Raw genomic sequence first — 11671 nt, 5'->3', positions numbered from 1 at the left:
TGGGAGCCACTGTGCCCTGCTGAAACACTTTTAATATTAAACACTGAAATAAATGTGAGCTATACATACACGTAAAAAAGATTAACAAAGAGAAGTAAGATCATTATTTACTCATTTATTCTAGACAGGGTCCTGGATGGCCAGAGTCTATGCCAAGGGGGCACCAACCCTGGAAAGGACTCCATTCTACTGCAGGGTACACTCACACACCTACCCACACTCACTCAGAAGGGGACAATTTGGACACTGTAGTTCACCTAGCATGCACATCTTTGGGAGGTGGGATGAAACTGGAATACCTGTAGAAACCCTACAAAGACATGAGAAGAATGCAAACTCCATACATACAGCACCCTGATTAGGAGATGATTTCCTTTTTCCTCTCATCAATATTATAATGAAAGGATACAATCTTTACTCATAATAATTGCATCAGATAGGAGGAATAGGTATCAGCATAACATTATATAAGTGAGGAAACTGGACATTAATAATCCTGAGACTCAGAATTTTAGTTTCCTGATTTCCAATCCAATATACCACATCATTACCCAGGACTACATAAATATACTTGTACAAGTAAAACATGAAAAGAAAAAGTCTTGTGTAGATATGATCCGTAGACAAGGTCTCTGCTATGGATTGTATCCTACTGGGAGGGGGGGTCCATTGAGGAGTGTTTTGATAGAAACCAATGTCATTAGTCCACAACTTCCTTTACATAAATTTTCGTCACTATCAATGATCTCCAAGTGACTATTTCTAATGTTTTGAATTCCTAATGGTTTTCTCCTTGGAGTACTTGTAATGGAGGACTGAGGAAGTAAAATGTGAGTTTCTCTCTGGTTTTTGTTCTAAGGAAAACATGTTGGTGAAATTGGCGATTTTTTCCCTCCTCCCCTCAGTATAGAATCCATTAGTTTTCTCTTCTAATCCCCTCTTACCAAAATCAGTCCAGTTAAGGCATTTGACTTACCATGATGCATCCCCTGCAGGGTATTCAAGGTTTTTTTTGGTTTGCTTTTTGAGTCTAGGCAAATTGATATTAAAGAGATACTAACACACTGCTAAACAGGAAAGGCAGACTAAGCCTTTCTTTTTGGATTAAAACATGCTGTTGGGTGACCACCCATACTGGCTCCAGTCCTAAGCCTCAGAGGGAAGCCAATGTTCACTGCAAGGCACAGGAACTTACCAGTTGTCCACCCAAATGTGCCCCCTTCCCCTTCTACTAAGCAGGAAACACTAAGATTGGCCTCCTTTAACTTTTTTTCTCTATTAAATATAAGAATTTTGGCTTGGCGCCAGTAGCACAGTGGTTATGGCACCAGCCACATACACCCAGGCTGGTAGGTTCGAACCCAGTCTGGGCCAGCTAAACAACTATGACAACTGCAATCAAAAAACAGTTGGGCATTGTGGAGGTGCCTGTAGTCCCAGCTACTTGCGAGGTTGAGGCAAGAGAATCCTTAAGCCCAAGAGTTTGAGGTTGCTGTGAGCTGTGACACCAGGCACTCTACCGAGGGAGACATAGTAAGACTCTGTCTCAAAAAATAAATAAATAGACATAATAATTTTGTTTTAAACTATTTAGAATTGGTTGTACTGTTTTTTAGGATCCTACACTTTCTCTTCAAACTAAAACATGTTGGGTGACGACCCTTAGAACTTTTGTCAAATCATTTCTCATGGCAATCTTCTTCATCCTCATTGTCCTCCCTTAAAAATGGGCATCTGGTAATGATGATTTAGAAGTCATTTTTGCTGATCTCATCCCTGAGTCAGAGGGAACAGCAGGGGGTAAGTTCAGGGTCTACATACTATATAGAATTCAGGTCTGGTTAAAGCAGCATGGCTTCTTCCATACCCACTGGATAAAGGAAGAAACCAAAACACTCCAGGGCTCCAGTACTGTTCAGGATCCCACTGACTGATATTCAAGGCCTGAGCTCCTTTTTCCAGAAGGGTAAGATTGAACACAACTCTACTGTTGAATTTAAAATTGTGGATGCCATATAGGACGGAAGTCTCCCTTCTCCCTATAGATCATGTGGGGTAGGAGATTGCAGAATTGACTTCGTCCTATGTGGAAGGTGAGGCACCAACAGACACAGGGATGGGAAGCTTCTCAAAGGCCAAATTCTAATGGGCCGTTGATCACCCTGGATTGGGCTATTTCACTGTTATCACAAAATAAACAGGATGTTCAGAGGCGAGTTATGGCAGACAACCAACCAGCCTCACGCTGGTCCTCTAACTCAACCCTGGCAACACGGCTGGCAGACAGATGTTATTATCCTTACTTCACAGAGAGGCAAAGCCTTTTAAAAATCCTCCACTCAGAACATTGCAAGGCAGGGACTCTGAGTCCTGGCTCCTCCATCCTAAACCACTTGCTAGATTTTCCCATGTCTAGACTGCAGCAGGAAAAGGATCTTGGAGAACACATTTTAGGTCAACCCTCTCGCTTTACCCCCAAGAAGCGAAGTGACTTGTTTAAGATCACACGGCGAGAGCGTTGGCAAGGGGACAGGGGAACCCGAGACACCTCGGTCTCTTCCCTCCCTTGCTGGTTCCTGGCTCCCCCGCAGCCCTCGGGGGCTCAGGGGGAGGAGCTGAGCAGGGCCCGGGCTTTCCGGGGGCGGTCCCCAGCAGCCGCGCATTCCAGAGCCACCGAGCGCGGCGCTCCTGGAGTCGAGCCGCGCGTCCCGCAGGCCCTGCGCGCTCCCGCCTCGCGGGCTCCGAGGAGCCCGGCCACGTCCGGGGCGCTGGCTGGGGCTCCCCTTCCAGGCGTGGGGGCGCTTCCGGCTCCCGATCCCGTGTGGTCCCGGGGATCTCGAGGAGCGCCGAGCTGTCCCTGCCCCAGGAACTTTCCACAGACCCGTCGCGAGGTTTAAAGGCGGCTTTGAGGACCGGGGTGAGTGGGGCCGTCGCGTGCGGTTGGTGGGGCGCCGGCAGAGCAGAACTCCCCGGGCTCGAGACCCAGCTGTCAGGGGGCCCCCTCCCCAGGGCCCTCCAACGCTCCTTTGCGCCCTCTCCTCCCTCATCCACCTCTTCCCCACTTTTGCATTTCTTCGCCGCACCCTCCACTTCCCTTTTCTCCCGCGGTCACCCCCAAAGTTTCAGCCACCGTCTGTCTGCTCACAACCTTGCGCCTCTGTTGAGCTTGGACTGGTGGGCCCACTTTGAGGCCGACTTCCCTCCGAGTTCTCCTGCCCCTGCCTTCTCGGGGAGCGGCAGCTCCTCGAACAGACTGCCGCCTCTTGGTCCTCCAGGCCCCGAGTCAGTCGGGGCTCGGCCCCCGCCCCTGACCATCCGCCTGGGCGCTGCGCTGAGTTTGTGTCCTTTGCCACCCAGGACAGCGGATGCTCTGCTCGGCTCTTGTCAGATCTTCGTGTAGAAGGTGCCGGGAGGTTGGAGTTCCAGTGCTGGTTCTGTCACCAGAAGCTGCTTCTCCATCCTGTCTCCCAGGCGTGTTTCTCCATCTGGGAAACGGAGAATCTCTTGTCTATAGAAAGCAAAAGAGAAGCCTTCCTTCCAACCTCCTCGGGGTTGGTTATCTGACCCTTTACCTAGGACTTAGCTGTTCCAATTGCTGGTTCTTTTCTACTCTACTCATGCTCCGCCAATTTCTGGAGGGCAGGAGCACCCTGTCTGTCCTCATCTCTGAAGCATCCTCAGCTCCAGGCACAGGGCTTGCAAATAGGAGGGGCTCCGTCCACGTTTAGGAGTCAAAGAATGAAAAGTGTAGGCCAAAAACGTCTGTACAGACTTCAAGGATTGTTCTGATTGAGGGCCAGCCTGGATTCATGCAGTTCCACTTGTTTCTTCCGACTAGCTGTGATCCTACTGGCCTGGGGGCTTTTGGTTTTCCGGTTTGTCTATAGGTAGTGACTACTGAACTCCTTGAAACACCAGGCTGCAGTAGTGAAAGCTGCTTAGCCATTCCATTATCAGAGCTGCCTGGAGCTGTGATCTGCTGTACCACTGCAGTGGGCACGTAGTCTGGACAGATAGTGACTGTCTGAATGGGATGGGAGTGGGAGCAGGAACAACAGTTCTCTGGGAGTCAGAAGACCCTTTGAGTGACCCCAGCTGAGGCATTTCCCCTCTGTGGACCTCACTTTCCCCCTCTGTAAGATGAAGATGTGGGAATGGAATAGATACATTTGTGGTTGAACATGGCATGCTCTTTGGGTTATGCAGGCCACGCAGCAGCCCTCTGGACACACACAGACAGCCCAGTTGAGCTTTAGGACATCATGTACTTCTGCAGTGACAACCTAAAAAGCCAAGAAGTATTACTCCAATCCAACAGGGACCTCCTGTTTCCAGCTGTCCTGGGATTATGAGTCATGCATGGGGGTTACAAGTCATACTCCATGAAGCCTCTGACTTGGTGACCTCTCAGGACCTCAGAACTGTGGCTTCACTGCGCCAAAAGTCTAGGGAATTCCCCCTCTCTGGCATAGCCAGCATACCACTGAGCTGGGGTGACATGCTAGACTCAAAAAAGATTAGAGACCCTGAGGGCTTAGAGTTGTGTCAGATATTCAGCCCTTTTGGGTGGCAGACCAAGGGGGTAAGGGCCATTCACAACTTTAGATGATTTCCCAGCCGTATGCTAATCTTTACTTTAAAAATGTGCTTCTGTTTCTTCTCTGTGGATTAAAACATATGAATGAAGGAAATGCCTCCAGGGAACAAGAATCTTTGTCTTGGTTGGTTGTACACTGTCCCCATTGGCAGTGGTATCAAAAATAGGCATATGTATTCACACGGTTTATAGGAATAAACATTGGCATTGCCACACCCTGCAGCCCCCAACTCTGGCCAGGTAAGCTGAGTAATATGATAATAATCATACTTGACCTTTATTGAGTGCTTATAAAACAGGCATTATTCTAAGCATCTTACATGTATTAACTCATTTAATCTTTACCACAAACCCACTAGGGGGGGATCACCATTATGTCCATTTTATAGATCAGGAAACTGAGGTCCAGAGAGAGTAAATAACTGACCCATGATCACATAGAAAGTGTTAGAGCTGCAGTTTGAACTCAGACAGTCTGGTTCCAGGGTCTATCTTCTGAACTTCACTGGAATTGTGTGTGTGTGGGGGGACCAGAGTTCAAAGCTTGCTTCTGTCACTTACATGCACGTGACCTGGAAGAAGTTAAGGGAATTTAAGAGCCACTGTATTTGCAGATCACTAGGGACCCTAGTACCCTTCCAACTCACTAGGGACATAGAAGGTGAACCTCAAGAGAGAATAGAGACATCTGGCAGTAAAGACGTAGTTAGGTAGCCAGAAAGAGAAACAGGAGAATTATGATTTGCTTGGGGTATTAAACAGTGGCAAGCCAGATCCAGTGACTAAACTGTACTTTGAATTACTTAGTTGTGTATAGATAGAGTTTATTTTATTGATTTGGACTCTGACTGGCTGATTGGGTGTATGACTTGCTGGAGACCTGTTACATAGGATCCGGGAAAATGAAAATAGAGGATGGAGAATAAGAGACAGAGAAACTAAACCAGGGTCCTCAAATCAGTTTTAATTAATGATGACACGTATCTGGCATGTATGTCACTACTCCTAAACCCCTGCCCTAGACCAATGTTGACAACCAGTACTTTGCACCTCCCCCTGGAATCCCTGACTCAGTGCTCTGGACAGCCTCTACCCATGGCTCCTGGAGCTATCTTGCCACCACAGACATCCCACCTTATTCCTCCGGGTATGACCCATGAAGTAGCAAGTGGGGAATCAGAAGACTTTTCTGTTTGAGCACCCTTGTGGTACCTTAGAAAACACCTTAGGACCTTTTAAAAATTAATTTTCTCTTCCCTTTACTATTTCTGTTTTTTCTTGAGCTGTGGACATGGCTCAAGTCTTTGAGAGCTGGCTAGACCCTTAGGGATCACCTTGTCATCCTTTCCAATAGACAGATAAGAAAACTGAGGCTCAGTTAAGAAGAATGACTTACTCAGGATCATACAATGATTTTGTCCCTTCTCTTCCTTTCCTTTCCGTTCCCTTCCCTTCCTTTCCTTCCTTTTTCAGATAGAGTCTTAACTCTTTTGTCCTGGGTAAAGTGTCATGGCATCACAGCTCATAGTAACTTCAAATTCTTGGGCTTGAGCAATCCTCTTGCCTCAGCCTCCTGAATAGCTGGGATTACAGGTGTGTGCTATAGTGCCTAGCCAGTTTTTCTATTTTTAGTGAGACTAGGGTCTCACTCTTGCTTAGGCTGGTCTCAAACTCCTGAGCTCAAGCACCATCTCAGCCTCCCAGAGTGCTAGGATTACAGGCGTGAGCCACTACACCTGGCCAATGTATTTGTTTTCTAATGCCACTGTAACAAGTCATCACAAATTTATTGGCTTAACAAGACCCCCACAGATCAGAAGTTCAGTATGGTGTGTCTCAAGAGAATAAATTCAAGATCTCATCAGGATGCCTTTCTTTTTGGAGGTTCTAGGGGAGGATCAGTTTCCTACTTGTATGAGCTGTTCACAGATTTCAATTCCTGTGCTTGTAGGACTAAGATCACCATTTTTTTGCTGGCTGTAAACTGAGAACCAGTCCTTATTTTTGGAGGTCACTGTGTTCCTTGGCTTAGGGCTCCCTTTCATCTTCAAAACCAGCACCGGCAAATCAAGTCTTTGTCACACTTACATCTCTCTGACCCACTCTTCTGCCTTCCTCCTCACTTTTAAGAGTTCATGTGATTAGGTTGGGCCTCCCCGGACATCCAGGATAATTTCCCCATCTCAGAGTCCTTACCTTTAGTCTCACCTGCAAAGTCCATTTTGCCTGTGTTCTCTTGGCTTCACACTCTGAATCATGCTTCCTTTTTTGTATTCAAGAATCTGGGTTTGGCACAGTAACTTATGCCTCTGATCTTAACTTTGAGAGGTTCAGGTGGGAGGATCGCTTAAGGCCAGGAGTTTGACACTAGTCTGGGCAATGTAGTGAGACCTCTATCTCTACAAAAAGAAGAAAATAAAACAATTAACTGGGCATGGTGGCATGCATCTATAATCCTAGCTACTGGAAAGGCTGAGGCAGGAGGATCACTTGAGCCCAGATGTTTGAGGTTGCAGTGAGCTATGATTGTACCACTTCATTCCAACCCAGGTGACAGAGTAAGACTCCGTTTCAAAAAAAAAATAAAAAAGATTCTGGGGGCCAGGTTTTTTGGTGGGAGGGCATTATTCTGCCTTTTGTATGTAGGAGGCCCACTTTGGGAGAGTGACTTGCTCAGGATCACATACTGAGTCAGGGGACTAGCATCCTGACTCTTGCAGCTCTGTCATGGATCCTCCCTCCCACCCCCTGCAGTGCCTCTCACAGAGAGTCTCCTTTGTCAGCCCCACACACAGCAGACACTTAGTCACTGGCAAATAGCAATGATGGATGGTAGTGGCTTAAACAGGATGCTGTGGACTTGGCCTGGGTTTTCTTCTCTGCTGGCTGCCTGTTGGTTTCCAAGACTGTGATTGGTTTGCTTAGATAGTACGTGCAGTCTTGAACAGATCTGGCTATGCTCTGATCTCTTCAAAAATATCCTGGTGTTTTTCCATTTTTCTAACCACAGAGGAGCTGATAGAAACTCAGGCAGGGAATAAGTATTTAGCTTGTTAGGAATTTCGGACAGACGGGCCAGTTGGGGTGAAATGAGAACAGAGTGCTCCTTAGGGGCCACAGGCCATCAAAGAAAGCCCTATAATTTGATTCATTCCATATTTTTGATAGTTGCATGTCCTGTCCATTCCTTCCCCTAGCTCCTTTCTTTGGAACAGAGGTCCCTGGTGGAAGGACTCCTTGCTGGGTTGGTGAATGTTTGAGGTTACAGAAAAAGAGAAGAACTATTTCTAAGAGTAAATGTTGAAAAGGGTTTGGGGGTATACCCAGAGACAAGGCCAGGAGAAGTTCAGGCCAAGTTTAATGAAAGGGGACTGAGACTCGCCTGGGCAAAGATGGCAGCTGCAATGAGGATAGTTGCAGGCTTGTTTATATAATGAGCATAGGGAGGAAGATTTCACAGGTTGCTGGAAGGCTTTGACACATAGAGTCTTTCCAGTGGAACTCTGGGGATGGGGCCAGCTTCGCCTTTTGCTCTGGGAGGGAAGGTGAGCGAAGGGTTTAGGCCCCTAATAAATGTGAGGTTGGGATGTCCTTCTCATATTAAACTTGGCATGGGATATCTGTTTTTCAGCCCCCCTGTTCTCTTCTAAGAACAGATAAAGAAAGGTTCACACCTTGAGTAACAACTACCCCCCCTACCACTCCTACCTCAATGCCCAGCTCCTGAGCACAGGGTATCCAAACTCAAATTTGAGCTTGCCAGCCTGAGCAAGTCAACAAGAGGGAATCCTTGAGGACTTCATTCTGAAAGGCCAGGATGCCTCTACCCGCTATGTACAGGGTGGGCTGGGAATGTTAGAGGGCCCTATAATCCTTCCTGAATGTACAGAGAAGCCAGAAAATGATAAAAGTAGAGGATGTCATTTTATTTTGGAGATAGGATTCTAACTTTTAGGGTCGCTGGGACTTTTGCAGGGGTGTGGATTCTTTCTGGACCTCCTCTGCCAGTTAGGTTCCATGAGTTGAGCTCACATTGGAAGGACGTACTCTTCCTATGCTCCTGTCTTCACTGATCTTATTAAGTTTATTGGCACTTACAAAGTGCCAGGCCTTGTGATAAACAAGAGATGAGACTTCTGCGTCCTTGTGCTTGTATTTCAGGGGACAAAGGAATAAGTTTTTAGCCTGTTAGGAAAAAAACTCAGTAAAAACAAATAAGCAACAAATGAGGCAATTTTAGATTGTGAAAAGTATATGAAGAAAATAAAACAAGATAAGAATGGTGGCTCGGCGTCTGTGGCTCAAGCGGCTAAGGTGCCAGCCATGTACACCTAAGGCGGCAGGTTCGAATCCCCAGCCCGGGCCCGCCAAACAACAATGATGGCTGCAACCAAAAAATGGCCAGGCGTTGTGGTAGGCGCCTGTAGTCCCAGCTACTTGGGAGGCTGAGGCAGGAGACTCACTTGAGCCCAGGAGTTGGAGGTTGCTGTGACCGTGATGCCATGGCACTCTACCCAGGGGGATAGCTTGAGGCTCTGTATCAAAAAAAAAAAAAAGATAAGAATGGTAGTTTAACAGGGTGGGGCTGGAAAGACTTTTCTGAATGGTAACATTTAGGTTAAGGTCACGAACACTGAGACCGAACTGAGAAGGGAAGAACTTTCTAAGAGAAGAACAAGCACAAAGGTTATCAAGTGGATCAGCTCTGGGGACACAGTTCATTAGGTGTTTGAGGTGGCCTGGTGGCCTGTGGGGGGCCCTTTTTGGAACTTGAGCTGTCCTTGCTGCCTAGCCTAAATGTTCCATTCTTCCCTGATAACTCTAAGCATCTACGTCTGCGGGTAGAGCCTTAAGAAGGAATCCTATAAGGGAGACGATGCTGGCAAATCCTTAGTCTTTTTTCTTTTTTTCTTTATTTATTCCTGGAACAATGCTTAAGGATGAAACATCCTGAGTCCTGTGCCCTGGGAACCATCGGTCTTCCTGTTCACTTTCCGTAAGATGCTTACAGAGTCATGCATCTTCACATGCCCCCAGCCACAGTGACTCAGAGCTGGTTCTAGCTGCCTCCTCTTTGGCCTCTGTGTCTAGGGAAGCAGCAGCAAATGTCTGCTCAGAGCTCTGGCAGTGCTGGACTAAGGCCACACCTGCAGAAAACCACCTGCCTCGATCTGCCTTTTCTCCCACTGCAGGATAATTAAGCTTGCCTGCCAGCAGGAAGTCATATCTTTTATTGCCTTCTTCCTCAGTGAACTCCTTGGCAGTAAAACCGGTTGGATAACCATTGGAAAGCTCTCAAAAGTTAACTGTTAGCTGCAGCTCAAAAGTGGAGGGTGTGCATTTCCGGTGGAAGATAAAAAGCTGGGGATAGACTATCATCAAAGACTATTTGGTTATGAAATGTATCACTGCGGTTAGCAGTCACGGCACTTGAACAGCAGGGCCTGTGACCTCTTAGGAACTATGCTGTGTTCACTACTTCAGTTTAACTTCTGTGAAGCCCTTATTGTATACCAGGCATCATCCTAAGTGCTTGATTTGCCTTAGCTCATTTAACTTCCATGGCATCCCAATAGGGTAGTTCCTATTATTAGTTGTTATTCCCATTTTACACATGTAGAAGGAAACTGAAGCTCAAAGAGGTTAAGCCTTTTGCCAGAGCCACCAGGACTACATCTGCTCACAACACACCAGGTATCTCATCACCTCTGGCTTTATTGATGAGGTCTGCTCTGCTCATCCTGCCTTTCCCTTCCTCATTCTTTGGAACTCCTACTTATCCTTTAAAGCCCACGTCAAAGGCTCTTTTTTCTGTAACATTATCTTTTACTTAGGCAAAAACAAAGCAATGAGGATTAATGTCTTTCTGAGCATCTGTTATGTTCTGGGATTCTTTACATATTGTCTCACTTTATCCTCACTACAAGATGCTGCAATGTAGTGCAGATCCCTATTTTACAGAGGAAAACATTGAGGTTCAGAGTTTTTTTCTTTTTCTTTTTTTTTTTTTTTGAGACAGAGTCTTAAGCTGTTGCCCTGCATAGAGTGCTATGGTGTCACAGCTCACAGCAACCTCCAACTCTTGGGCTTAAGCAATTCTTTTGCCTCAGCCTCCCAAGTAGCTGGGACTACAGGTGCCCGCCACAGTGCCCAGCTATTTTTTTGTTGCAGTTGTCATTGTTGTTTAGCTGGCCCAGGCTGGGTTTGAACCCACTAGCCTCAGTGTATGTGGCTGGTGCCATAACCACTATACTACGGGCGCTGAGCCAACCGTGCGGTGGTTCTCAACCTGTGGGTTGAGACCCCTTTTTAACAATGAAAATACATTGGGGCATTAGGAAGGTTGAGAACCACTGGTTTAGAGATTTTTAAATAACTTGTCCACAGTGTCGTCTAATAAGGATGGAAGGTGGGACTCACATCAAAATCCTCAACTCCAAAGTCCATTCCCTTTCTACTTCTTTCCTCTTCTCTGACAGCACGTGATTTGTACCTTCAGTGTAGCACATCTTTGTCTAGTACTGGGATTAGTAATTATGATTATGTCTTTGTCTTCCAAAAGAAAATGAGCTTCTTAAAGACAAACACTATATTTTATTAATCTCTATCTTAATGTTAACTTTTTGAACACAGTCCAGTGTTGAACACAGTGCCATAAATGTTTATCAGTTTATTTATTTATTTATTTAGATAGAGTCTCACTGTGTCACCCTTGGTAGTGTGCTGTGGTGTCACAGCTCCAGCAGTGTCAAATTCTTGGGCTTAAGAGATTTTCTTGCCTCAGCCTCCAAAGTAGCTGGGACTATAGGCACCCGCCACAATTTCTGGCTTTTTTGGTTGTTGTCATTGTTATTTAACAGGCCTGGCAGGGTTCGAATCCACCAGCCCGGGTGCATGTGACTGACGCCCTAACCACTGGGCTACGGGCACCAAGCCTATTTATTTTTATTTTATTTTATTTTTATTTTTATTTTTTTTTGAGACGGAGCCTCAAGCGATCCCCCTGGGTAGAGTGCCATGGCATCATGCTCACAGCAACCTCCAACTCCTGGGCTCAAGCGAGTCTCCTGCCTC

General features: G+C 46.5%; 1 protein-coding gene across 1 annotated transcript in view; it reads left to right on the top strand.

Annotated features, from left to right (window-relative positions):
- The first annotated feature begins 2832 nt into the window (after positions 1–2832).
- SMIM3 (small integral membrane protein 3) overlaps positions 2833–11671 on the top strand; it is a 17059-nt gene continuing 8220 nt past the window's right edge. Inside the window, exon 1 of the mRNA XM_012807972.2 lies at positions 2833–2917. The gene's annotated coding sequence lies outside the window, so the exon portion shown is untranslated. The remainder of the gene's footprint in view (positions 2918–11671) is intronic.

Source organism: Otolemur garnettii, unplaced genomic scaffold (genome assembly GCF_000181295.1).
Source record: "Otolemur garnettii isolate 467f Iridium unplaced genomic scaffold, OtoGar3 scaffold00003, whole genome shotgun sequence".
Taxonomy (NCBI): Eukaryota; Metazoa; Chordata; class Mammalia; order Primates; family Galagidae; genus Otolemur; species Otolemur garnettii.
The sequence above is the reverse complement of the archived record's forward strand: the minus strand, read 5'-3'. Positions and strand labels throughout refer to the sequence as shown.